Genomic DNA, 24342 nt, shown 5'->3' on the forward strand with positions numbered 1-24342 from the left:
AATATTACGAAATAAATCCAAACTCTTACAAACATTACAGCACAAAAACAAACGTTTCCCATATTTAGCAATTTAAGCCAAACGTTTACAAACGTTACGAAACAAATCCAAACGTTTCTCCTTTTTAGCTATTGAAGCTAAACGTTTATAAACGTTTCGAAACAAATCCAAACATTCAACTTTTTTAGCGATTTATGCCAAACGTTTATAAACATTACGAAACAAATCCAAAGGTTTCAACTTTTTAGGTATTTAAGCCAAAAGTTTACAAATGTTATGAAACAAATCGAAACGTTTCAACTTTTTTTGCGATTTAATCCAAACATTTACAAAGGTTATGAAACAAATCTAAATATTTCATCTTTTTAGCAATTTAAGCCAAACGTTTACAAAGGTTACAAAACAATTCCAAGCATTTCACCTTTTTAAAAATTTAAGCCAAACGTTTACAAACGTAACGAAACAAATCCAAGCATTTCACCTTTTTAGTAATTTAAGCCAAACGTTTACAAACATTGCGAAACAAATCCAAGAGGTTCAACTTTTTAGAAATTTAAGCCAAGAGTTTACAAATGTTACGAAACAAATCCAAACGTTTACAAAGGTTACGAAACAAATCCAAACGTTTCATCTTTTTAGCGATTTAAGCCAAACGTTTACAAACAATACGAAACAAATCCAAAAGTTTCACCTTTTTAGCGATTTAAGCCAAACATTTACAAATGTTACGAAACAAATCCAAATATTTTACCTTTTTGGCGATTTACACCAAACGTTTACAAACGTTACAATATAAATCCAAGCGTTTCGTGTTACATCCCGCATTTTTCTAACTTGTTCCATTAAGCCTATACGGTACCTTGGGTTTGTTTGAGTGGTCCGACCACTTAGAAGTAATATCAGGTTTGGAACGTTTTCGATTTCAATTTCAAAATCTCAAATTTTCATCGGAGGCAGTAGCATCTCGCGGGCGCGACATGCATGAATCACGGGCGCGATTCGTGTTTCGCGGGCGCGAAGGAGGTGTAGCGGGCGCAACGCGTGCACTGTGCAGTTCGCTGATTTCTATTTAAACTCGCCTTAACTCGACCTAAAACAGATTTTAAACACTTTTAACTTCTCTAAAAATCCTAATTCGGCTAAGGCTCTATCTTAGGTCATTCCTCCATCATTTCATCTCAATTTTGATTCTTGGTAAGTGTTCCTAATCAATCCCTTGTAATTTCATCTATAGTTCATAAATTCTAGGATTCTAAATCCTATAGCCTATATGTGTGTCATTGTAGGCTGATTTGGGTTGGTTGATTTCTGAGTTTTATTGTTATTAGCCTAATCAAGAGGCATGTGGTTCAATTTCCTTGTTTTGATTTGTAGAGATTGCTATATATTCAATTGTTTCGATACCTTGGGTGATTTGATTATATTTTCTGTTTTGTATTAATCTAAAATCTTTAAACAATCTTGCTATGTCGTTTTTTGTTTGTGTTTGGTGTTTGTTTCTTGGGTGGATGGGTGTAATCTTTATAATTGAAAGACTAATCAAATTGTCGGAATTGTGATGGAGTATTCTGTTTTTATGATTAAACTAAAATCTGGAAATTTCAAAGAAATGGATCATAGAGTATTAGGTGATAAACAATACATTGGGTGGCTTTGAGAAATTGTTTAAATGTAATAGTGTATCGTTTGGTTAACATTTGAATCAAAATTATGTTTTGAACTTATTACTAAAAGCTGGAATTGTTCTTTGATAATTAAAAGGGTTGTTAGATAATCACTCCTACCTTGGGTGATTTGAGATAAATTAACCAAAGCTAAATCATAGATTAATTAAGGTTTTACGAAGGTTAAATTCGCTATTTTGAATAAGTAACTTTGCTGGAAACTATTTTTAAAATGGTTTAAAACTTGTTAATGGAATGCTAGTTCATCTTAGGTTGTGGTTTAATGTAAATTGAATAATATAAAACATACAAGGTGTTATATGTCATGTGGGGTTTCGGTTGAACTATTTTAGCTTCAAGTTAATACTTGAAAGGTGTTGAATCTTATTGATTCTATTTGAGATGACATAATTAAATGTACTTGGGGTGCTAATTGCTAAGTGTTAGCAAGCTTAATTGTTTATGACATTATTAAGTTACGGTGTGAGTTCTTATTTAAAAGTGACTTTGGTTTCATTTTAGTTTTGATTAAAGACTTTGGTTTTAAACTTGGTTTATGGATGGGTCGGGTTAGACGTGGTCTCCCAACATGTTGTGTTGAGCTATACTGCACTAAGGCTAAAACACTACTTTGAGAGCTGTAATTGTTTTGTAAATACTATTTAAGTATTTAAGTATTTTGGTTTCGTTTTAAAAGATAAGAACTCACCTAAGCTTAACTTGCCTTATTTGTTAATTAGTTATATGGATACTTGGTGGTATTTTGATTACCTTGTTTGAATCTTTGGTTGTGTTGTGAAATGCTAGTCCTATGTGGAGTCTAGTATTCTTAGAGTTAGGTGTTGTTCGGATTTTGACTTATATAATGTTTTAGACCCGTCGACTGCTCGTGCTTCGGAGTCTATGCAGGGTTAGCTATTTGCCAAGATTCACGTGGACAAGCAAGCAGTGAGTTTATAGTGTTATTTACCGCTTTATTAAGTACCGCAAGTTATTTTAGTATATCAAATGTTTGTGAACTGTTTTAAGGATTATGGATCTGGATTGAAATGAGCTACTCGATAGGCTTGTATCGAGACTGTGTGCACCGGTAAGTACTTTGGGATTGGCTTACCAATGTTTGGCCTACTTTGGGAATCGATGAGGATTTGTTCCCATCTACTTTGGGTTAAATACTTTGGGATTTCATTTCAACACTATTTTCAATAACCAAGTATATATATTAGCATAAAAGGATTTGTTTTAAGGGTTTTAAACTTAATAAATGTAAATAGCATTATGCACTCATCTCAGTATATCTGACCCCGTTGTTTTCCAAACTTTCCAGGTTTATGATTTTGAGAGCGTTGGTCATCTCCGATCTTTTGATTCCTCTGAGGTCTTTTATGTTATCAAACTAGTTTACTGTTTTACTTCTTAGACCGCAGTAGAACTAGTTGTCTTTATTATTGCACTTTGGTTTGTCGTAGTGGTACGGCTTTTATATAATTGTACTTTGGTATGTTACATTGGATTATTTATTATATGAGGCATGTTTCATAGTTTCGAATTGCTATCAAGTAATTATATTAGAACTGCTATATAAGTTGTTAGACTTAGGCTAAAGTCTCAATCGCCCCCGAGCATTGGTTTTCTTACAGGTTTATATTGAATATAAGGTTTTCCGCGAGGCTTGCTACGGGTTTCGGTACGACCATACCCATACCCTAGCGCCGGTCGCGATCCATGAAATTTGGTCGTGACAAAGTTGGTATCAGAGCTTTAGTTTCGAACTAAGGCCAAATTTTTGTGTGTTATGTGTTTATCGCTTTAAAGCATGTTAAGTGTTACGGTTGTGTTACATGATCTACTGCGGAATTAGGATTCAAGTCTTGTCTTTTGAAACATTATCGTTCTTTCTACCTTCACCTTTAGGGATGTTTGAGTCGGTCTTATGTGTCACTAAGACAAACGTTTACAAACATTATGAAACAAATCCAAACATTTCCCCTTTTTAGCGATTTAAGCCAAATGTTTACAAACGTTACTAAACAAATCCAAACGTTTCACATTTTTAGCGATTTAACCCAAACATTTACAAACGTTACGAAACAAATCCAAGCTTTTCACCCTTTTAACGATATAAGCCAAACTTTTACAAGAGTTACGAAACAAATGCAAACGTTTTAACTTTTTAGCTATATACGACAAACGTTTACGAAACAAATCCAAAAATTTCACCTTGTTAGAGATATAAACCAAACATTAACAAACGTTACGAAACAAATGCAAGAGTTTCACCTATTTAGCAATTTAAGACAAACGTTTACAAATGGTATGAAACAAATCCAAGCGTTTCAGCTTTTTAACTATTTAATCCAAACGTTTACAAAGGTTACAAAAAGAAATCCAAATGTTTCAAGCCAAACGTTTGACCTTTTTAGCAATTTCAAGCCAAACATTTCAAGCCAAACGTTTGCCTTTTTTAGCAATTTAAGCCAAACGTTTCAAGCCAAACGAAAAAAAATCCAATCGTTTAACCTGTTTAGCAATTTAAGCCAAACGTTTACAAAGGTTACGAAACAAATCCAAACGTTTCAACTTTATAGCAACTTAAGCCAAATGTTAACAAACGTTACAAAAAAATCCAAGCGTTTCACCATTTTAACCATTTAAGCCAAACGTTTACAAAGGTTATGAAACAAATCCAAACGTTTCCCCTTTTTAGCAATTAAAGCCAAACCTTTACAAACAATACGAAACAAATCCAAAAGTTTCACCTTTTTAGCGATTTAAGCCGAACGGTTGCAAATGTTACGAAACAAATCCAAACGTTTCACCTTTTTAGAGACTTAAGCCAAACGTTTACAAACGTTACGAAACAAATCCAAACGTTTTGCCTTTATAGCTAGTTAAGCCAAACGTTTACAAACGTACCGCAACAAATCCAAACGTTCCCCCTTTTTAGCGATTGAAGCCAAATGTTTACAAACTTTACGAAAGAAAACCAAACGTTTAAAACGTTACGAAACAAATCCAAACGTTTCACATTTTTAACGATTTATGCCAAACCTTTACATACGTTACGAAACAAAAAAAAAGCATTGCACATTTTTTGCAATTAAAGCCAAATGTTTATAAACGTTACGAAACAAATCCAAGCATTTCACCTTTTTAGCATTTTACGCCAAATGTTTACAAACATTTCAAAACAAATCCAATCGTTTCTCCTTTTTAGTAATTTAAACAAACGTTTACAAAAGGTACGAAACAAATCCAAGCGTTTCACCTTTTAAGAGATTTAAGCCAAACGTTTACAAACATTACGAAACAAATCCAAGTGTTTCACCTTTTTTGCGATTTAAGCCGTACGTTTACAAACACTACGAAAAAAAAACAAAACATTTCACCTTTTTAGTAATTTAAGCCAAACGTTTACAAACGTTACGAAACAAATCCAAACGTTTCCCCATTATAGCGATTTAAGCCAAACGTTTAAAAAGTTAAGGAACAAATCCAAACATTTCATCTTTTTAGCGATTTATGCCAAACGTTTACAAACATTACGAAACACATCTAAACGTTTCACCTTTTTAGCGAATGAAGACAAACGTTTACAAAGGTTATGAAACAAATCCAAATGTTTCACCTTTTTAGCAATTTAAGCCAAACGTTTACAAACGTTACGAAACAAATCCAAGTGCTTCATCTTTTCAGCAATTTAAGCCAAACGTTTACAAACATTTCGAAACAAATTCAAGCATTTCACCTATTAAGAGATTTAAGCTAAACGTTTACAAACGTTACGAAATAAATCTAAACGTTTCACCTTTTTAGCGATATAAGCCAAACGTTTAAAACGTTACGAAACAAATCCAAGCGTTTCTCCTTTAGCTATTTAAGCCAAACGTTTACAAAAGTTACGAAACAAATCTAAGCGTTTCACCTTTTTAGCAATTTAAGCCAAACGTTTACAAACGTTGCGAAACAAATCCAAGCGTTTCCCCTTTTGAGCAATTTTAGCCAAACGTTTACAAACGTTGCGAAACAAATCCAAGCGTTTCAACTTTTTAGCAATTTTAGTCAAACATTTACAAACGTTACGAAACAAATCCAAACATTTCCACTTTTTAGCGATTAAAGCCAAACTTTTACAAATGTTACGAAACAAAACGAAACGTTTAAAGCGTTACGAAACAAATCCAAACGTCTCATATTGTTAGTGATTTAAGCCAAACCTAAACAAACGTTACGAAACAAAACAAAACGCTTAACCTTTTTCGCGATGTAAGCAAAATCTTCAAAATATTATGAAATAAATGCAAACTTTTACAAACATTACAGAACAAAAACAAACGTTTCCCATATTTAGCAATTTAAGCCAAATGTTTACAAAGGTTACGAAACAAATCCAAACGTTTCATCTTTTTAGCGATTTAAGCCAAACATTTACAAAGGATACGAAACAAATCCAAAAGTTTCACCTTTTTAGCGATTTAAGCCAAACATTTACAAATGTTACGAAACAAATCCAAACATTTTAACTTTTTGGCGATTTAAACCAAACGTTTCGTCTTTATAGCGATTTAAGCCAGACGTTTACAAACATTACGCAACAAATCAAAACGTTTCCCCTTTTTAGCGATTGAAGCCAAACGTTTACAAACGTTGCGAAAGAAAACTAAATGTTTAAAACATTACGAAACAAATCCAAACGTTTCATATTTTTAGCAATTTATGCCAAACCTTTACACACGTTTCGAAATAAAAGAAAGCATTTCACCTTTTTAGCAATTAAAGCCAAATGTCTATAACTGTTACGAAACAAATCCAAGCGTTTCACATTTTTAGTAATTTAAACCAAACGTTTATAAACGTTACGAAACAAATCCAAGTGTTTCACCTTTTTAGCAATTTAAGCCAAACGTTTACAAACGTTACGAAAAGAAATCCAAATATTTGACCTTTTTAGCGATTTAAGCCGAACATTTACAAACGTTACGAAACAAATCCAAGCGTTTTACGTTTTTAGCAATTTAAAACAAACGTTTACAAACGTTACGAAACAAATCCAAACATTTCTCCACTATAACGATTTAATCCAAACGTTTAATACGTTATGGAACAAATTTTAACATATCACCTTTTTAGTGATTTATGCCAAACGTTTACAAACATTACGAAACAAATCTAAACGTTTCACCTATTTATAGATTGAAGCCAAACGTTACGAAACAAATCCAAACGTTTCACCTTTTTAGCGATTTAAGCCAAACGTTTACTGTCACGACCCAAATTATTTTGCCGCGATCGGCGCTAGGGAATGGGAGTGGTAGCTCCAAATCTCGTAGCAAGCCTAAACCATTTTAAATTTTTTGCATTTAAAAATATAATATTATATATAAAACATTTTCGGAGAAACTTAAATGAATAAATACTTCTTTATAACAAATATCATTTATAAATATTATCAGAGTTTATTATACAAAATACTGTTTGAAATTACGTTCTTAATTTAACTCTAATACCTACTTACTAATGCAGCTCTAAGGACTTGGACTTTGTGCAAGTCAGAAGACTTCCAACACAAAGGGGATGGTCTGTCTGATCCGACTCCAATCACCTGAAACAAAACACTGTGAGGGGGTCAGTATTTTGGAAAATACTGAGTGAGTTCATATATTTACTAAAAAGTTTAGAATAAGGCAATAGCATTCAAACCTAATGCAATCAACTAAAGGGTCCGATTGAAATCCTAATCCTCAAGCATGCTAATCAAATATCATTCAATCAAATCATATAATCACAAAATCGTGAGTCCAACTCACTGATGGGTCCAACCCACTAGATACGAAACTTCAGGTTACACCGTAATCGAGCCGTATCGAATTCATTTCTCAAAGTGTGAGTCCAACTCACTGGTGGGTCCAACCCACTAGATACGGGGACTTCAGGTTACACCGTAACCGAGTGCTCACTCGTATCTCATTCATAATCGAATTCATATCAAAATATTGCGTTGAAAGCATTCGATTCAAACACAAAGCAATATCTAATATTTGCTTATATAAATACTTTAAAAGTAAATTGTATAAACTCACAGTGACCGCTTATCCAGAAATACTCTGGTGCTCAGAAACGTCTAGCTTCCCGAGGTCCTTGTCCAGCGGCTCCATGCCTCGCACGATCTAACACTATTTCAAATTGATGTACCCACGTAAGAATCCTATTCTAGGATTGACTCTAAATTCGAGACAGGACACATTACTCATCCCTTATCTAACTCGTTTACGGATCGTATCTATTTCCTAACTCAATTCACGTTTAACCTCATTAGGTTAACGATTTAATCATTCGATAATCAATCGATTTTAACCTCAATATGCGAATACGAAAAGATGTCTCAAATCAAAACGATAGGGCAAGGGAATCTAGGTGAACGTTCGTGCCTTGGGGTGCACGATCGTGCACGTCTTGCTGGTGCACGGTCGTGCACCTTGGTGCACGGTCGTGCACCATATATTGGTGCACGTTCGTGCACCTCGTGTGCACGATCGTGCACTTTCGTGCACGATCCCCGGAATCCGTTTTTCGGGGCTTCCAACGTGCTATCGATATAGAAACGCTCCCAGCACTTTAAAAACACTAAGTTTAAACTCAAAAAATCCAAATACGATTCCAAAACCGTTTAAAATGATAAAATTGTTTCTTGGCCTAAAACTTTATCTCCATATAACTCCAAATATATTCATTTACACGGTAATACGACAAGCTTAACGTGATTGTCTGTTGAAATACGATCAATTCGAGCTATAGAACGTCGGAAACGGACGAGAAAAGGCGAAGCGGCGGTGAAGCGGGATCGTTCGCCATTTCTCTCTTCTCTGTTCTCACTTTCTTTCATCTTCTGGATCATTCATAAGAATGATCAACCTATATATATATTTGGTTAATTTGCCATTTCAATCCTTCATTTCTTTAACTTAAACCATTTCTCTTTTAAACTTTAATAATTAACCAAATGGTTAATTATTCCCTTTAACTCAATTACTTACGTATTATTTATATCCAAATAAATAATACGATTTCAAAAATTATTAATTTCCGCTAAAAATCTTTTAATTGCTATTTTTGAAGCTTAACTGGCTAATTTGCACTTTAGCCCTTAAACTTTTAAAAAATTGCACTGTAGGCCAAAATGCATCCGCGTCCAAATTTTAAAAGGTCTCCGATTGACCTGAAACTTTTACCACAGGTATTATAAAATATTTTGCGGACCTTGGCGAAATAATTTTCACCTCGGGATTTATAGGGCTAAATTACCACATTAGTCCCTGAACTCTAGTTTGGGACTTTTTTTAACATTTTTTCTTTCTACTTCTAATTTCAACTTTAGAACTAAAATATAATATTAAATCTCTCACAATAATCCTTTCGAAACCGCCCCACTAAAATTTTATCTATCTTAATTTCTCGGAAATCCTTCCGATATTGCCATTCCGGCGACTCAATACTGGACACATGGTCCAATTAGATACTTAAATATTTTGGGGTATTACATCATTCCCCCCTTATAAAAATTCGTCCTCGAATTTTCATATAACTTCTTGACTTATCTTAAATTCCTAACCTTTTGAACTTCATTCATAATCGGTATCTCATAATTATCTTACAACACTTGACAGAGCGTGGAATTATTATTCAGTTCTATATCTTCTGTATAATAACGTTAACCGTAGTTGACTATCTTTATATTATTATCTCCTTGATCTTATATACCTGACCTTTTTATATGTCCTTTGTCTGACATTCCATACTATAAACTCGTGTCCTTGCAATTAAACTTTCAGTTCTTTTTAATATCCAATGGTAGTTCGTTCCAATGATGTCTTATCATTATAGATGATATGCTCATCTTTATAATCAAACTTTTAGTTCAATACTGATATCCAAGGGTGATTTGTTCTAGTGATATATTATCACTAGGAACGATGATTCTCATTATTACGCTTCTTCATTTATCGTTGAATGATATAGACTATCCATTAGCTCATACTTCTTAATCCTCTTTGTCTGGTCGTTGTCACGACTTGCTCTTATTCTGAGACATCTTTTCTTATGACAGTATCAGTCATATTTACATATACTTATGATCCTTTGTTTATGATTCTTTCCATTTTTGTCCAATATATTTAATCCCATAATCTTTCCTTGTTGAATGATGTGGACATTCAAATAACTCGTGCTTCACTACTTACGTAGTCTCTTTCGTATTGCTGTTGTCACCACTCGATTGCTTTTCGTCGGGGTGTTGGGAATCGAATCTCATTACCTACCATCCTCTTTTATCTCATTATTCCACTTTTCGTACGAAAATTCTTTTGCTATCGTCACTTTATCTTGGTCCTTCATGAGGTGAATTCTCATGACGTGTCCTCATAAGGGTTTTGCTTTCTTTGTAAGGGTTGCTAAATCTTGTTTTTGCGTCTTTACTTCCCGTATACTCCTTTACTTATTGTATATTCATTAATCAACTTCCTTTTCTTAAGCATGATGCACGGTTCTTAAAACTTCTAGTCTTTTCTTACTTCACTTTGATCTGTTTCTTCTTTCATTCGTTACAATCTTGGATAACTATCTTTGTTATCCCGTCATCTACTTCCTCTTATGATTATTGCTAACATCTTTTAAAGATTATTAGTCTTACATTATGTTTCTTTATACCACAGTTGCCCGTACACTAATGCTTAATATCCTATAGAAAAGAGATATTTAATCTCTTTACAAACTTTCTTGGTTTTGGCGAAGCTATTGCGTATACGATCTTCGTACTAGGGGAACAATGATTGTTGCCGCGTTAAAGTTTTATTTCCGAATTAATCCAATGTACTTCGTTTCCTCATTCCTAATGAATATCCTTGATTCTTTCATCTGTTGTCGTCATGTATTGTCTTTAACAGTGTTATCAATGTAATCATCTTCATTTATCACGTATATCTTCCACTAATTTTCTAATTCGTTAATACATTCTCTTACTTGCCCAATTTCTATTCGCACTTTTGCGAAATCCTTTGCTTATACTTATTACAAACGTAAACAATCCTTTACGATATTCGAATCCTAGTTGCCCTATTTGGCACTTAACGACCATTTTACCCTAATCTTCTTTCGATATCCCTTCCTCCTTTTAGTGAATATCTCACTATCGGCCTCATTGCAGTCCATCTTTTGAAACTTAAATGTTGACCTTAGTATTAACCCTTAGATTATACTCGTCTTTAGCTTCTTATTTACATTTTTATTTCATCTCATCTTATTCTTCCTTTTGTCGTCTTCTTGACATCGTTCATCTTCCAATCCTTTAAAGATGTTTTTAGCATTCATCATCACAATTCACTATTCTTTTCCATTCTTACTTTCTAATATCGTATCCTGGTTTGACTCTTAATTCCCAAACTATTTCTCTTTTTCATATTATAGTGTGAAATTTACCTTTTTACCGTTCAAAGTCTTGTTACTTCTACATCGTTGCTTCTTTCTTTTATCTATACCGTAGATATATTTCTTCATGCTTCTTCTTTGACTTTTTATTCTTAGTCAACCAATAGGATTAATAGTCTTAATGCTATAACCATATGGTACCCTTCTCGTATTCCACACTCATGCTCTTATCATGTTTCTCGATCACTTACGTCTTATCGTGCTTTTACTGACACCTTGACTGTCAGTGAAACCGATCCTATGTTCAAATCGCCTTTATTCCTTTTTTCGTTTCTATGTATCCGCGACCACATAGAGCTCTATTTCTTTTATCTCCTTGTTCGTTCTCCACGCAATTTCTCTTTTCCTTACCTCGATCTCTCTTATAGAATTCCCTGCGACATACGCAAGCTATTCACACTTTCTTAATGCTTATTATCTTAAATGATTTCTTAATATTCTTAATCCCTTCTTTAATTCTCATCGAATGTATGTTTTATACCTTTAGCGTACCTTACTTTCACTTCTTATCTTCTCGTTCGATTTATCTGATATTACTTCCTTTCGTATGGCTCAATTCCAACATTGAGTCTCTTCTTTACATTCTATCACTTATTTCAACATACTAGACTTTAATAGTATATCTGACACTTTCGATGTTATATACCATCTCTTAACCGTTCATATATTATATCTACGCCTTCCTATAAGGGTTACTATTAACCTTCTAGATCAATCGCACTATTCACTTTACTCCTTATTAGTCAAACTCGAAACTTAGGATCCCGTGCTTCACTTACATCTATCATACTTATATTTATTCTGATCTTTTCATTTGCTTTATAATCACAACCTGTGGTGGAGGTTCCAACTTCTAATTCACTTATTGCATCACTTATCGTCTATCTCTTGATCTTTCTTATCGTATACCTCCAACTATTCATTCTCATACAGGGTTGATGTTGGTTGTATTCAGCAAGCCAAATCTTACACTTTAAACTATTTAATCCCATGTAACTCTGACGTTAACTGTACCTAGTTAATCAAATTCTATACTCTGTCTTTCGTATTCTCGTCACACGCCCTCTTGGCTCGTCATCTTAATCCATATATATCTTCCATTGATACTTGTATTAAACTAATTCGAGCTCTTAATTCAACAATCGCAGTGATTAATACTTAGGTAATCGTCTTAAAAACATCATATTCCGATATCAACCTTATCCAACAGCTCAATTTAAAGTCATCGCAGTTTTACTAAACCTTTATAGGTATCTCTTTCTTCACGCTAATATTGTCTTTGTATCCATCGTCTTATTATTGGCACACAATTCCTTATATCAGTTGCTTTACGGCTAACTGATTCACAATGACGTTGGGCTACTCCGGCACTTCTGATGCCTGTATGTTCCCACTTTACTTTGCTAAGTTCCCGTTGACCTTTATCTCGTCTCTGGCCTTTACTGGACAATTGAAGTAGGTTGCATTCGCTTTGGTTACCTCGATCTTCTTCTTGCGCCTCATATACTTGCTGTGCAACAGCACACATTCACGCAGTTCTTTGCTCATAGTAGAGCGATTATATAAAGGAATACTAACAAATTCCTTAAAATATAACACTCACTAATCATCACAATTGATATCTGTCCACATACGTTGGACTTTAGAAACATCTCCTTCCTTTTGACCTTCTATGATTACGTATCTTATTGCTAGTCTTCTGAGTGTTCTACCTCATTGTAGACTTAGAAAATTATGAAAACATATACTCATGTTGTATATGTTATACGCATATTACTATCGTAGCTATATGTAATATCTCGTAAAAGTTTTATTTTATTTTGTTGATCTCCGATAAATAATTCGAGAGTCGTCATTCGCTCGTTTTCTCTCTGAGAATTAACGCTGAAAACATCCTTCAAACTTGCTGCCTTGGTAAGCTTCGTTGTTCTTGTGATTTCAGTTTTGGTATTATGAACGGCGTTCCGTAAATTGATTCGTTCTCCTTCGTTTCTTGATCGAATCCAGTTTCGTTTTGTCCTAGAGATTGTAGACTCACGCCTCTACAATTCTCATCTTTGTTTTTGCCAAAACGGTACGTAATTCTATACGATATAGTCGCTGTCGTTTCATCGTAATTTTACGTGGTGTTGTTCTGTTTTACATTTAAGTTGCTGTTGTCTTCTATGTTATTTTTGGTTATGATATATGTGTCTTATATGATCATGTAACTCATAGTTCATTGAGTGTTAATGGTTTAACCTTGCTTAAGCTCGCGATTGTTTCCGTTTCGTCGCCGTTTCGATTTCGCCGTGACATGTTCTATAGCTGTCGTTTCTTGTACTAGTTGCTACTATATGTTTACTGTTGATAGATAATCGTTTTATTGTTTTGCTTCACGGATGCGACACTGTTTCGTTGTTTAAAATGTTAAATTTCGGCTGCCATTGATTTGCTCCTGATACTGTGATTCGTTTTTGTATAATAGGTTAAGTGGGTGGTTGCTGCATTGGGCAGGTTGGGGTTAGAGCCAATTGGTATCTTTGAATTAAAAGAGATGGTTAATTATCATGTATAGTCACCTAGTTGTTATATTGAAATCAATTGAATCCTTTAAGTTAGTTTTACCTATTGAATTTGGTTTCGATAATAACTTGAACTAGTTTGAATTTAATAGACAATTTGATTACGTTAAATATTTTATAACTTAATTTAATTACTCGGGTAATTATATTTAATTTTAATCGAAATGTCAAAATTGGCTAATTTGCAATTTAGCCCCTAATATTTCTAAAAACTTATTCAAGTTAAGTTTTATCTTTGGATCTTTGTTTTGATTGATAATTTAGTAAATTGAGAATAAATAATTAATTTTAATTTCGAATATCAAATTGGCTAAAGTACAGTTTAATCCCTAATTGGCTAAAGTATAATTTAGTACATAATTTGCTAAAGTACAGTTTAGTCCCTAAACTTTTATAAACTTAAAATGGTTAAGTTTTAGGTGTAACTTGGGTTACTTGGAATCGAAGTTATTGAGTTCTGCTTTTTAAATGGATTATTATTTTATCGAATTATTTTATAAATATAAACTCGGGTTTATATTTGATAAAAGTTTTGAGTCGGGTTAGACTTGGGTCACCCGACAAGTGAGGTTAGCTTGGTAGTTATTGGTAACTCGGCTAACCCACTATTTGGAAATTAATTATTATTTAAATATTATTAAATAATATTTGTAAATCGGATTTTAAGCGAGAACTCAATAGACTTGTAATAATTTTGCATTGTTACCTTTTGGGTATTTTTGTGTTGTTTGGATATTACGACATGTTATTTGTGCTAGTCCTATGTGGTGTCTAGTACTCTCTAGAGTTAGGGTCTGTTTTTAATAATTATTTTATTTGTCTAGACCCGTCTACTGTTCGTGCTTCAGAGGCGAACAGGGATTGGTTGCTTGCCGGTTATCACGTGGAATAGCAAGCAGTGAGTTTGTACTTACTATTTACCGCTTTATTAAGTAAATTGTTATTTTAATATATTAAATATATACTGTATGTATATTTCAAACTATTTTTATATTATGACTCTTAGTTGGAACATGCTACCTAATGGGCATCATTAGGACTGCGTGGGCACCGGTATTGATCTGGGTAAGGTATATATGGAAATGTGGTAACTCGGTGTGAGCATAGCTCTCGGGACCAAATAGAGTAACTCGGTGTAGCACAGCTCTCGGGACTCTGGATATGGTAAAAGTGTGGTCAGTGGTAACTCGGTGTAGCTCAGCTCTCGGGACCAGGCCTATTGGATTATGTTATTATTTAGAATTGTGGATTACGGTTCCAACTATTAAACATAATGTTGTTATTAAATTATTTAGGCGGTTATAAAGGTTTTCTACTTGATAATTGTAAATAGTGGTATAAACTCATCTCAGTATATCTGACCCCGTTGTATTCCCAATTTTCCCAGGGTTATGATCTGAGAGAGTCTGGTGATCTCCGTATTTACTTTCCTCGGAGGTTTCATTTATTTTAGTAAAACTATTAAACTGTTTTATTCTTAGACCGCAGTAGTTGACTAAACGTCTTTATTTTATTACAGTTGTTTGTCTTATTGGTCCGACTGGATATATTGCTTTGGCATGTTTATAATGTTTATTCTGTTTATTTTTATGCCATATTGGAGACTCGTAGTTGAACGAGTATTTTTTTAACTTAGATGTTGAATATTATAACTACTTGAATTAGGCTGAAGTCTCGGTTGCCCCCGAGCATTGGTTTTCCTGCAGGTTTATTATAATTGTATGTTAACTGAAAGGCTAGCTACGGGTTTTGGTACTACATTACCCATACCCTAGCGCCAGTCACGATTCATGAAAATGGGTCGTGACAAACTTGGTATCATAGCTTTTGTTTCAAACCAAGGCCTTATGCGTGTTACATGTTATGTGTTTTTGGCATGATGAGTTGATTTCTTGTCATAGGAACTACTGCAGAATTAGGATTCGTGTCTTGTCTTTTAAAACGTCATCATTTGTTTTCAAACTTTCAGCCTACATCCTATAGGTGATGTCTGTCAGTCTTTATTTTGTATTGATGTTATGTTTGACAATTAAGTTCACTTGGATGTTATGTTACTTGCTGTGTCTTATCATGTTGAGTTTATTTCACTTGGGTGATTTTAATTGCTTCTGATTTCTCGGGAAATCTTTTGTTAATGATGTTTTCTAAACTCATACTTGGGTATGATGTTGTTTGGTAAATTTTGGCATTCAAGCCTGATACGGTTTAGAATATATCGAATGGTTACAGTTATTTTACATGATGCGTTGAACTAATTTTCACTTATTAATAAAGTGCATCTTGGCTTTGGTCGCAATTGTTGACTTTAAATGTGAGCGTATGTTGGGTGTTAGCCTTATTTTTCAATAAAAGAGATTTTGGGTTAACTTTAAAACGTGTTTTGGTGGTCATACATTACTTTGACAACATGTCGTTTAAAAATATTCATTGAGACTAACTGTTTTATCTGATTTGTGTGTAGACACAGAATCATAAGAGAAGTTTGGTTTTAAATTCTTAAAAGTTTGATTTTTGGTTAAGTTACCAGTAAAAAGAAATTCTGGTATTTTGAAATATTATGTTAGGCTTGGTGTTAACAAGCGATGATTTCAAAATAATATTCTTATGTGATAATTCATTGTTTTGAAAATTTTAACGTTGAATTTATTTTACCATGTTGTAGTACATAAACATTTTAATTTTTGGGATTTACGAAATGTAGCTGTGAGATCAAAGATTTCCCACTTGAGATTTTAAATTACCGTTTAGCGGTTGGGTTAAGTTGATCTCTCAATTTTGAAAGGGTGGAAATTTTATAAATTTTTTGTTTCGGTTTTACAAATATTCTGGATACGTTTTATAAAAAGTTGTTTTGGGTTAGACTTGGGTCACCTTTAATTAAGAAATTGGGCTTGGTAGTTGTAATGACTCGGCTATCTCGATGAATTTATGGGTTGAGATACTTGGGTATCCGTTTTTTTTAAAGAAATGGATAAATAGAGAGGCTTTTACAGATAGTGACTTTGTTTTAACCGTGGGGCTCAACTAAAATTTTGGAAGTTCTCGTATTTGACTTTAAAATTTCAAAATAAAATTTTGAAGCGTTTTCTTGAGAGATTAAATATTACAGAATGATTAGCTACGAAAATTCAAGCTTGTTGTGGCACGTCTTGTTTTTGTCTTTTAAGTATGCTTGGGGTAAATTTTTGCTTTATGGCAACGCTTAGGTGGTTGATGATTGTAGCAATCATAATATTTTTGGTTTTGATTTGCGCGGTATAATTCGCTTACATATTGAACTTAGTTAATTGTTTTGTTTCACCTATTCATGCGAAGTAGCACGTGGGATGATTTATTTCATGCAGTTATGGTAAATATCTGATTTTTGGTTTGATGGTGAGTCGAACTTTTGTTCAGACCCTATTTTGATATAATATCAACTGCGGATAAGTTGGGTTTGCCATTTTGTTGTTGGATCGAACTCTTTGGGTTTCGATATCGAGAAAGACGAGGGAGGTATTCCCTTTAGATTGGATGATTATTTTTGATTATCCTAGAACGGATATTGGAAACTCAAAACCAAGAAGATAGATCAGTGTGTTAATACACTGGTGTTTCCATCTAGTCTGATGATGCGATGCGGGAGCTGGCGGTAAGTTTCGTAAGAACGTATTGATGTGTTATTTCTTTGGGAATAAGCTCAGTCTGAATTGAGATTAGTAGGATATCTTATATGATAGAGTTATTGATGTGTTATTTCATCTTTTTAGCAATTTTAGCCAAACGTTTACAAACGTTTCGAAACAAATCAAAACGTTTCACATTTTTAACGATTGAAGCCAAACGTTTACAAATTTGAAAAAATAAATCTAAATGTCACCCATATTTAGCAATTTAAGCGAAACGTATACAATCGTTACGAAACAAAACCAAGCGTTTCACCTTTTTATCAATTTAAGCCAAACGTATACAAACGTTACGAAACAAATCAAAACGTTTCCCCATTTTAGCGATTTAAGGCAAACGTTTAATATGTTACGAAACAATTCCAAACGTTTCGCCTTTTTAGCGATTTAAGCCAAACGTTTACAAACATTACGAAACAAATCCAAACGTTTCACATTCTTAGCGATTGAAGCAAAACGTTTACAAACGTCACGAAACAAATCTAAACGTTTCCCATATTTAGCAATTTAAGCCAAACGTTTATAATCGTTACGAAACAAAACTAAGTGTTTCACCTTTATAGATATTTAGGCCAAACGTTTATAAACGTTACGAAACAAATCCAAACGTTTTCCCTTTTTATCGATTTAGGCTAAACGTTTACAAACGTTTCGCCTTTTTAGCGATTTAAGCCAAACGTCTGCAAACATTTCGAAACAAATCCAAACGTTTCACATTTTTAGCGATTGAAGCCAAACATTTACAAACGTGACGAAATAAATATAAACGTTTCCCATATTTAGCAATTTAAGCAAAACGTATACAATCGTTACGAAAAAAAAACCAAGCGTTTTACATTTTTTATCAATTTAAGCCAAACGTTTACAAACGTTACGAAACAAGTCCAAACATTTCACCTTTTTAGAAATTTAAGCCAAACGTTTACAAACGGTACGAAACAAATCCAAACATTTCACATTTTTAGCGATTTAAGCCAAACATTTACAAACGCTACGAAACAAATCCAAACGTTTCATCTTTTTAGCAATTTAAGCCAAACGTTTACAAACGTTACGAAATAAATCCAAAGGTTTCACCTATTTAGCGATTTAAGGCTAACTTTTGCAAACACTACGAAACAAATCCAAATGTTTCACCTTTTTAGCGATTTAAGCCAAACGTTTACAAACATTACGAAACAAGTCCAAACGTTTCACCTCTTTAGCGATTTAAGTCAAACGTTTGCAAACATTACGAAACAAAAACGAAAAGTTTAAAACGTTACGAAACAAATTCCAACGTTTCACATTTTTAGCAATTTAAGCCAAACGATTACAAACGTTGCGAAACAAAACTAAGCGTTTCACCTTTTAGCAATTTAAGCCAAACGTTTACAAACATTTTAAAACAAATCCCAGTGTTTCACCTTTTCTAGAAATTTAAGCCAAATGTTTACAAACGTTACGAAACAAATGCAAGCGTTTCACCATTTTAGCAATTTAAGCCAAATGTTTACAAACGTTACGAAACAAATCCAATCGTTTCACCTTTTTATCGATTGATGCCAAACGTTTACAAACGCTACGAAACAAATCCAAACGTTTTCACTTTTTAGCTATTTAAACCAAACATTTACAAACGTTACAAAACAAATCAATGTTTCACCTTTTTAGCGATGTAAGCGAAATGTTTACAAACGTTTCGAAACATATCCAAACGTTTCACATTATTAGCGATTGAAGCCAAACGTTTACAAACGTGACAAAATAAATCTAAATGTTTCCCATATTTAGAAATTTAAGCCAAACGTATACAATCGTTACGAAACAAAACCAAGCGTTTGACCTTTTTATTAATTTAAGCCAAACGTTTACAAACGTTACGAATCAAATCCAAATGATTCACCTTTTTAGCGATTTAAGCCAAACGTTTACAAACAGTATGAAACAAATCCAAACGTTTCACCTTTTTAGCGATTTAAGCCAAACGTTTACAAACTCTAAGAAACAAATCCAAACGTTTCACATTTTTAGCGATTTAAGCCAAACGTTTACAAACGCTACGGAACAAATCCAAATGTTTCCCCTTTTAGCGATTTAAGCCAAACGTTTGAAAACGTAACAAAACAAAACCAAACGTTTAAAACGTTACGAAACAAATTCAAACGTTTCACATTTTTAGAGATTTAAGTCAAACGTTTACAAATGTTACGAAAAAAAACCATGAGTTTCACCTTTTTAGCAATTTAAGCCAAACGTTTACAAACATTACAATACAAATCCAAGTGTTTCACCTTTTTAGTAATTTAAGCCAAACGTTACAAACGTTACGAAACAAATCCAAGCGTATTACCTTTTTAGCAATTTAAGCCAAATATTTACAAACGTTACCAAACAAATCCAATCGTTTCACCCTTTTAGCGATTGAAGCCAAATGTTTACAAACCCTACGAAATAAATCCAAACTTTTCACGTTTTTAGCGATGTAAGCCAAACATTTGCGAAGGTTATGAAACAAATCTAAATGTTTCACCTTTTTAGCAATTTAAGCAAAATGTTTACAAACGTTACAAAACAAATCCAAGCGTTTCACCTTTTTGGCAATTTAAGACAAACGTTTACAGAAGTTTAGAAACAAATTCAAACGTTTCACCTTTTTAGCAATATAAGCTAAAAGTATACTAACGTTACGAAACAAATCCAAACGTTTTACCTTTTTAGCGATTTAAGCCAAACGTTTAAAAACGTTACAAAACAAATCCAAACGTTGAACCTTTTTAGTGATTTAAGCCAAACGTTTACAAACGTTACAAAACAAATCCAAACGTTTCACCTCTTTAGCGATTTAAGCCAAACGTTTAAAAATGTTACGAAACAAATCCAAACATTTCCCCTTTTTAGCAATTTAACCCAAGCGTTTATAAATATTACAAAACAAATTTCCCCTTTTTAGAGATTTATGCTAAAATTTTACAAATGTTATAAAACAAATCCAAACGTTTCCCCTTTTTAGTGATTGAAGCCAAACGTTTGCAAACGTTACGAAACAAATCTAAACATTTCACCTTATTAGAGATTAAAGCCAAATGTTTACAAACGTCACAAAACAAATCCAAACGTTTCACCTTTTTAGCGATTTAAGCCAATCGTTTACAAAAGTTACGAAAACAAATCCAAATGTTTCCCCATTTTAGCGATTTAAGCCAAACGTTTAAAACGTTACAAAACAAATCCAAACGTTTCCCCTTGTTAGCGATTTAAGCCAATCGTTTATAAACGTTACGAAAACAAATCCAAACGTTTGGATTTGTTTCGTATCGTTTGTAAACGTTTGGCTTAAATCGCAAAAAAGGGGAAACGTTTGGCTTAAATCGCAAAAAAGATGAAACGTTTGGATTTGTTTCGTAACGTTTGTATATGTTTGACTTAAATTGCTAAGAGGAGAATTGCTTGGATTTGTTTTCTAACGTTTGTAAACGTTTGGCTTAATTTGCTAGAAAGGTGATACATTTGGATTTTTTTTATAGTTTATAAACGTTTGGCTTAAATCGCTAAAAAGGTTAAACATATGGATTTTTTTGTACCGTTTGTAAACGTTTGGCTTAAATCACTAAAAAGGGGAAACATTTGGATTTGTTTCGTAACGTTTGTAAACGTTTGCCTTAAATTTCTAAAAAGGTGAAATGTTCGGATTTGTTTCGTAACATTTACAAACGGTTTGCTTAAATTACTAAAAAGGTGAAATCTTTGGATTTGTTTCGTAACGTTTGTAAACATTTGGCTCAAATTGCTAAAAACGTGAAACATTTCGATTTATTTCATAACCTTTGTAAACGTTTGGCTTAAATCGCTAAAAAGGTGAAACGTTTGGTTTGTTTCGTATCGTTTGTAAACGCTTGGCTTAAATCTCTTAAAAGGTGAAACGTTTAGATTTGTTTCGTAACCTTTCTAAACATTTGGCTTAAATCGCTAAAAAGGTGAAACGCTTTGATTTGTTTCGTAATGTTTGTAAACGTTTGGCTTAAATAGCTAAAAATGTGAAATATTTGGATTTGTTTTGTAACGTTTTAAACGTTTGGTTTTGTTTCGTAACGTTTGTAAACGTTTGGCTCAAATCGCTAAAAAGGTGGTTTGGATTTGTTTTGTACCGTTTGGAAATGTTTGGCTTAAATCACTAAAAAGGTGAAACTTTTTGTCACGACCCAATTTCATGAATCGTGACCGGCGCTAGGGTATGGGTATGGTTGTACCAAAACCCGTAGCAAGCCTCGCAGAAATCAAATAAACATTTAAACCTGCAAAAAACTGCTCGGGGGCAACCGAGACTCCAACCTAGGTCTAGCAATTTATAATACAGTTCAAATATAAATAACTTAAATATCTTAAATGTTCAACAACATGCCTTATATATAACAATATCGTAATCCAGAGTAATCATGCCAAATATAAATAATCGAATATATCGACAATTCCAAAGTGTAATATCAGATGTAATAAATAAACTAGTTCTACTGCGGTCTAAGAGTTCGAAAACAGTAACTAGTTAAATAACATAAAAACCTCCGAAGAATCAAAAGAATCGGAGTGGACCAGCTTTCAAATCATAAACCTGGAAAATTTGGGAAAACAACGGGGTCAGATATACTGAGATGAGCCCGCAATACTATTTATATTTATTAAGTTTAAAACCCGTAAATCAAAACAGTTATACTAATATAGTATGATTATGGAAAACAGTATTGAAATGATCCCAGCGTAAGTATGACATAGCATACCGATAAACCCAGAGTGGACGGGAACAAATCCTCGTCATATATATATACCAGCGTAAGCAAGACTTTAGTCTGCCGTTTTCCAGAGTACTTACCGGTGCACACAGTCTCGATACAAGCCTATCGAGTAGCTCGTTTCAATCCAAATCCATAATCACTTAAAACAGTTCAAAAGCATTTATAATATTAAAAATAAATTGCGGTACTTAATAAAGCGGTAAATAGCACTACAAACTCACTGCTTGCTTATCCACGTAAATCTTGGCAAACAGCTAACCCTGCGTAGACTCCGAAGCACGAGCAGTCGACGGGTCTAAAACAATGTATATGTTAAAATCTGAACAACCCCTAACTCTAAGATTACTAGACACCATATAGGACTAGCATCTTAACACAACCAAAGATCAACATTCGAAACACAGTAATCCCAAAGCCAAAGTACATACATATCCAACCAATACAATAACTAGTTAAGTTTAGGTGAGTTCTCGTTTTCAAAAAACAATCCAGAGTAATATAATTCAGCAACACCTTTTCGAAATCCAACATATCCCAGAGTAGTGTGTTAGCCATATATCAACTATATGATTAACACAACATGTCGGGCGACACAAGTCTAACCCGACCCGACCAGAGTAAAATCCAAAGTTAAATCCTTTAAAATGAAACCAATGTATTTGAAAATAAGGAACTCACTATAAGCTTAACCAAAATTCAAACCAATACCACAAATAGCAACAATAACCAATAGACTGTCAACACTTGACAATTCCACCCGGAGTTCATATTTCTCAATTAAAACACATTAAGTGTAAATAAACATGACTCCAAAACACATTGAAATGATAAACTCAGATCTGAACCGCACACTTAGATAGCCTTTAAAACCATTGTAAAATAATTCTACCTTAAATGCCATAACAACAATTTGTTATCCAAATAACCCAAGGTAAACAAACATCCTTTATATACTCAAATGATTTCCAGTCATATGTAAATATTCTTAAAACAACGTTTTACTCCAATTAAAACAACCTTTAACATATAATCTAGCCTTAGTCAATTATATCCAATCACCCAAAGTAGGAATTTCCCATTAACAATCTTTTAACCTTCAAAATAACATTTTCAGCTTTTAGTTTAAAGTTCAAAACAGAATTTCATTCCACAACTTAACCAAAGTGATACATTATTTCATTTAAACGATTCCTCCAATCACCCAATGTATTGTTAAACATCTAACAACCTATGATTCATTTACTTTGAAATTTCCAGATTTTTAATAAAGGCTTAAAACAGAATTATAAATCAAGAACGACAGCAACTCCATATAAACCTTTAATCAAACAAGTATTCCAATCATCCAATGTATAGCCAACATCAATAAATCACAACCAATACACATAGATTATTTCCAGAATTTCAAATCAAAGCAAAACAGAAAATATAAAGCCAAAACACTCAAGTATAGATTCATACAACAATTTAGCAATCTCTACACCATATAAGAAGGAATTAGAACCACATACCTCTTGATTAGACTAAGAACAATAAAACCCAGAAATCAATCAACCCAAATCAGCCTACAACCACACACATATAGGGATATAGGATTTAGAATTGCTAGAATTGAAGAACTAGAGATAAAACCACAAAGGAAAGATTACAGACACTTACCAAGGATTAAAATTGAGAGGAATGTTGATAGGAATGAGTTAGAATATGACTCCAGCCGTTTTAGGGTTTTAAAAGTCGAAGGAAAAGAGTTTAGGTCGAATAAGGGGTCTTTAAATAGAAAAACAGCAAACTGAACAGTGCAAGTTCGCGCCCGCTAAGTATAGTTCGCACCCGCTAACTTCAACAGCATTAGTTAGCAACCGCTAACTATAGTTCGCGCCCGCGAACGCAATAAAAACACAATCCGACCAACCAGATTTTAGTAAATCCTCTCAGGAACAACATATCCGAACGGCGGTCCGATCCGACGGTGCAATTGGGAGATATGGACATTTTACTAAAGCATATCATATCAGGAAAACACATAAACACTTATTCGATAAGGCTCAGAACCTAATCAAAACAACACACCGAAGGTTATGAAAACCAAATCATGGTTTCAAGGAACCAAACCACCAAGGACCAACCCGAAACACATCGAAAAAATCATCGGAACAAGCCGGAAAAACACGGGGTATTACATTCTCCCCAACTTGTATAA

At 33.5% G+C, this 24342-nt stretch overlaps 1 long non-coding RNA gene across 1 annotated transcript; it reads right to left on the bottom strand.

Moving 5' to 3' along the window:
* Positions 1 to 21798: 21798 nt before the first annotated feature.
* Positions 21799 to 23901, bottom strand: LOC126659996 (uncharacterized). Its single transcript, XR_007635177.2, has 4 exons — positions 23802 to 23901; positions 23654 to 23707; positions 22364 to 22437; positions 21799 to 21961 (listed from the first exon to the last, which is right to left on the bottom strand). It is a non-coding gene; the product is annotated as an uncharacterized LOC126659996 (long non-coding RNA).
* Between the last annotated feature and the right edge of the window lie 441 nt (positions 23902 to 24342).

This window comes from Mercurialis annua, linkage group LG8 (genome assembly GCF_937616625.2).
Source record: "Mercurialis annua linkage group LG8, ddMerAnnu1.2, whole genome shotgun sequence".
NCBI classification, from domain to species: Eukaryota; Viridiplantae; Streptophyta; class Magnoliopsida; order Malpighiales; family Euphorbiaceae; genus Mercurialis; species Mercurialis annua.